Here is a 6,000-nt window from a genome sequence, read left to right on the forward strand (position 1 = left end):
GTAATTGCTTCTTTATCTTTCCATCTATACATGTATTAGCTAATCATGAGTTCACATTGATAACCTCAACTCAAATCCAGCACTACAGAGTTCAAGCTAACTTACTTTCTATCATATCTTGCATAGATATCAATAGGAATAATACTTGCAATATATTACAATATATCCCTATTGAATCCGTGACATCATAAAGATAATTTAAAAAACACAGGTAGAAGCCTTATTGGCTCACTGTATATAATATGGAATCAGCTCATAATTTCTCTCCAAATAGGAGAAAACTGGCTCCCAGGATGAAGAAAAGTTTATTTATAATATCAACCAAAACTTTTTTTCCAAAAACTTAAGTTTTCCAATTTTTTACATTGGTGATTACTAAAAGCCCATGCCTATTATTGCTTGTTATCTGCATGCCTGGAAAACACTGAACATAGACATTATAAACAGATGACAGTGTTCACGGCATTTTGTCTTGCAGGAAGCCAGTGCATTTTCCAGAATAATGCCAACAACCTAACAAATATATCTATGTATTTATTAGCTAAATAATTTCTTAGTAGAGCCTACTTTTTAAAATGTATATATATTTCTCCCTAATTAACAGATAGTTTTTTTATTTTCATGTATTTTGCTACAGTCACTTTCCAGCAACAGGAATAATACCCTCATGCCTCATGGAGTGCATTGCTTTACCTTTTTATCTATCTGTCAGTCTGGCTTGAAATCAGCACACTAATCTTGCCCTATAGCAGTTGCTTGATGAATATTTTGTCATCTATCTACCTCACATGGTCTCCCCATGAAACTGATTGACATTGTGTGTGACTTTAATGCTGATAAATTATCTCTCTTCCGGAACCACAGAATCCTCATTACACCAAAAAGATTACTTTCCTTGTTTTATGTTCCTCATTCCTCTCTAGAGTCACTGTAATTGAAAGAGGTCACCAAGTAGGACCTGACAGTCTTTCCGTCATTCCCTCATTCATTCATCATTTATTTCTAGAACTTTTACTATGAATCATGGTATGAGGAGGGCACGGAGAAGTGTTTTATCCATTACGGCATTTATTCCTCACAATGAAAGGATTCCCAAAACAGACACCTGTTCATAAACACACATACACAAGTGAGTACAAAGAACTATGTTTAAAAAAAAAAAAAAAGAAAAGAAATATGTTGTAAACCTGACATTAGTGGTAGAAATGTGATGTGATCTCCTTTTAGGCAGGAATAGTATTATATTAGACATCAATCTACCTCTATCTCCTCAAGTGCTATCCTAATTTTACTACTGATTCCAGGATAGGATTGAGTAAAGTAAAGCATCATGCGAAACTAAATATATGAACTTGAACACTGACATCTACAAAGAGTTGGTAGGGAATTGATAAAGTTACTAGGATAACCAAACTTTTCCAAAATGATTCAAATTTTCATCTTATTTAAGATTTTATTTATTTATGTGTTTATTTAGAGAGAGCACGAGTGAGCAGGGAGAAGGGCAGAGGGAGAGGGAGAGAGAAGATCTCAAGCAGACTCCTTGTTGAATGCTGAGCCCGGAACCCAACACGAGCTTCATCTCACAACCTTGAGATAATGACTTCAGCTGAAATCAAGAGTCAGACACTTAACTGAATGAGCCACCCAGGCACCCCATGATTCAGATTTTTAAAAGTGAATGTTCAATTGAGTTTTCCAGTTTAAACATCTACACTGGACACATTGACAAAATACACATTCAGTATTTTTTAAATTTAATTTTACTTTGGACAATTTAATGGTGATAACTGTAACTGTTCTTTACTAAGCAACTTCTGATAGAAGTATGATGTTTAGCTCTTAAAACAATATTTCAGGGACACCTGGGTGGCTCAGCGGTTAACTGTTTGCTTTCTGCTCAAGGAATGATCCTAGAGTCCTGGGATCGAGTCCCACATCAGGCTCCCTGCATGGAGCCTGCTTCTTCCTCTGCCTATGTATCTGCCTTTCTGTGTCTCTCATGAATAAATAAATAACATAAAAAAAACCACAACAGTCTTTCAGTTTCGGTAGTCCTAGCTTTGTTTTGGAGATGGGAAAATTAACGCTACAAGGATGTGGGTAACCAGCCCAATCTCACACAGCTAGTAATCACACTGCCTCGGCAGGATTCCAGGCAACATCTTCTGGCCTAAAGGCTGTGTTCTTTTTATTACTCCATTTCTCACCTATATTTAAGAGAAACGTCAGGTGTTTGGTTTGTACCATACCAGTTATGTTTCCCTTGGCCCTGACTTAAGCTGAAGTGTAATGAAAGAAAAAGTGTCTACATTTGCATGCTTGTAGAAATATTAGTACTGATTGAGTCATTTAACACAAATGCCATAGCAGCAAAGTCAGATGACTTACATTTATTTCATTTTAAAAAGTAGAAACATTTGCTTTATTAGCAAAGAGCAAGTCTAGAGAAAAGGAAACAAAGGTAGATACTTTAGTTATGCAGCCATCTCGTACTTCAAATAAGTTATTTGATTTATACTACAGTGACCTTCTACCTCATTATTAATCATACACATCCTGGTTCGTTGAGTTAAAGTCATAAACTGAACATTTTCCCTTCCGTTTTCTTTTTTTTCCCCTTTTTTAGCACCTAAGAAGATTGAGTTGTGTGTACTTAGTCACGCCCCAACCAACTGCCTTCCCTTGAAAATATCCTTGGCTGTGACTGAATACATTTTGCATCGCATTTTTAACAAAAATAACGTGAAGCATAATGACTTCACTTTCAAATGATTCTGTTCACAAACCTGCCTGCTTTTCTGACTGTTCAAAACAGTCTTCTGCAATGTGTGTTCGTCAAGCACACCTCTTAGTCCAATGAGGGGATTATACATGAATTATTTATGAAAGTGCTCAGTTACTACCATTTCCAGATATACTGTTGAAATCTGATTATTTCTGTATCTTTATTTTATTCTAGAAGAATACAAAAAATATAGTGTTGAAAGTAAGAAAGTCTATATAATTATACCATATGATATAACTTTGCATATAAAATCAGATGTATATTAAATAAGACATTATTAGTGGTTATTTGGGAAATGTGGGATCATGGGTAATTTGCATATACTTTTGCATATTTTTATGTACTTTCAGACTTTTCTAAAATTGATCTGTGTTGCTTTTATAAACGCAAAACACCATTTTCAGTTTGTAGGGGGAGAAAGCTTTGCTTCAACTGAATGTTTTTGCAAAGTAAAGTTTGTTGTTATGCTGTTGGTGATACTAGTTTACGTGCCCTCTCAAATCTTTACAGTACCTAATATACAGAGATTTCTTTAAAAAAAACTAGTACATTTTAATCTGTTGCACATTATTACTATATCAAATTTGTTATACTTTTATGTAATGCATTTATTTATTTATTAAAGATTTTATTTATTTATTCATGAGAAACACCCAGAGAGAGGCAGAGACACAGGCAGAGGGAGAAGCAGGCTCCCTGCAGGAAGCCCAATGTGGGACTAATCCCAGGACTCCAGGATCACACCTGAGCCGAAGGCAGACACTCAACCACTGAACCACCCAGGCGTCCCTATGTAATGTTTTTAGAGAGATTGATAATATCTACTGCTCCCTTATTGTCTGTGTGGAATATTGGGACACAGCTGTAAAATAAATTGGTAACTAGGTTCCTCAAAGAAATATTATGGGGAGGGATACATACAGCACAAAAAGTAAAATATTTGATTGTTCTGAATAAATGTAAAATTCCTTTTGAGAGATCTTTTTGGAAAGCCACATATAAGTGAGGCTAAATACATACCCTAAGGAAAAAGAAATCTATGTATGTAACATAGGAGATTACTTTCACACCCAGTGTAAATGTTTTGTGGAGAAGAGAGAAGCTTGTTTTATAATTGGAGGAAATAAAATGCACAAAACCAGACAAGTCAAACACTTCCAGAACATGCAGAATATCTTGGTTGGAGTAGAATCTATACCAAATAAGTGATATCCCTGGTAAGACAGAGAAAGAACGAATCAAGTGGGTAGACAAATGTGAGGATCAGACAGGATAGAAAAATGTGGTGAGGAGTGGTTGTACATTCCAATGGTAGAGTTTATGTCCATTCTTAGGTTGCTTATTCTATATGGATACAGCAAGCTAGGACTTGGTGAGATAGAAAATAGGGGAAAAAAGCCACACAGCATTCCATCTTTTGAAGGACTTTTACCACTTCACAGAGATGATAGTGACATCCAATATATATATATATATATATATATATATATATATATATATATATATTATTTATGATAGTCACAAAGAGAGAGAGAGAGGCAGAGACACAGGCAGAGACACAGGCAGAGGGAGAAGCAGGCTTCATGCACTGGGAGCCAGACGTGGGATTCGATCCCGGGTCGCCAGGATCGTGCCCTGGGCCAAAGGCAGGCGCTAAACCGCTGCACCACCCAGGGATCCCTTATTATATATATTTTTAAAGATTTATTTATTTATTTACGATAGACAGAGAGAGAGGCAGAGACACAGGAGGAGGGAGAAGCAGGCTCCATGCCAGGAGCCCGACGCGGGACTCCATCCCGGGACTCCAGGACAGTGCCCCGGGCCAAAGGCAGGCTCCAAACCACTGAGCCCCAGGGATTCCCCTTCAACATATTATTATATTTGGATACCTTGCCATATAAATACAGAAATTGAAAAGTAGGAAATAAGGAATTTCAACTATATTTTATTTTTATATGATTTTTATGAATATGAAAATTAAAAAGTAGGAAATAAAGAATATCTCAACTATATTTTAATTTGATAAAATATTTTTATTTTCCCTAAAATATTATTTTTATTATCTGTTAATAAAATCTAATAACATTATGTACTTTATGTTGCTGCATATTTTTATTTATTGATATTTTTGTGAGAGCAATGTAATCAAATGTGCTTTTATTAGCTTTGAAATTTTGCCTTGGTACTTTATGAGACGGATGTTTGAAGACTTAGTTGTAATGTTGGTTTGTTTTGATACTGCTTTCAGTGCCGATTGAGAATGAAAATACACCAAAACCACACACAGATCCAATGAAAGAGGCTCACTGTGTGTTTTCTCCCAGTCACCACATTTACGTTTCAGTTCAATCCACTAATTATTCAAACAAAGTTTAATTTTGATTAAGTTTAATTAGGTTTGATTAAGTTTAACTTTTGATCAGAAAGTCTTATTTTAGTAATAGCCTTAAAATGTGTGGGGACTATTTCTTTGATTATTATATTCCTGAGATTTTCAAGCATGTGGACTTGGTGCATAGGAGACCTGTGCATTTTTTTTTTCAGCCAAATTCCTACATGATGATGAAAACACTCTCAAGCATACATGTTCAAACAATATTTCTATAACGTAAGTTGTTCAACTGTTTAAGTAACAGCTATTTTTCATGTGTTAAATTCTCATCTATACTTTAATGGCAGTAAATTAGTTGTGTCTAACCACCTGTTACAAAAATATATTTTAAAAATCTACTGCATAATTTACTAACATTAACTTGCTGACAACAATTTAACTAATAGGTCAATTTGGAACATGGCATTTTTTAAAAGATTAATTTATTTATTTTAGAAAGAGAGAGAGAGCATGCACTTGAGCAGGGGGAGGGGCAGATGGAGAGGGAGAGAATCTTAAGCAGACTCCATCCAGTGCAGAACCCAATGTGGGGCTCCATCTTAAGACCCATAAATCATGACCTGAGCCAAAATCAAGAGATGGACCCTTAACTGATTGAGCCACCCAGGTGCCCCTTGAGCACTGCAGTTTTTAAAAAACTTTTCTAACTCTTGTAAGTAATTTGCCTTAATTAAATAGCAAACCCCTATGCCATACAGAAGATTTTAATAGACTGATTACTTTCTACTACAAAAATGCAAGTATTTTTGGATTTAAAAAACTTATTTTTGACAAACTGACACAGTGAAGGCATCTTGGAGCATGTAAGCTGCTCAGA

Source organism: Vulpes lagopus, chromosome 10, assembly GCF_018345385.1.
Source record: "Vulpes lagopus strain Blue_001 chromosome 10, ASM1834538v1, whole genome shotgun sequence".
Classification (NCBI taxonomy): Eukaryota; Metazoa; Chordata; class Mammalia; order Carnivora; family Canidae; genus Vulpes; species Vulpes lagopus.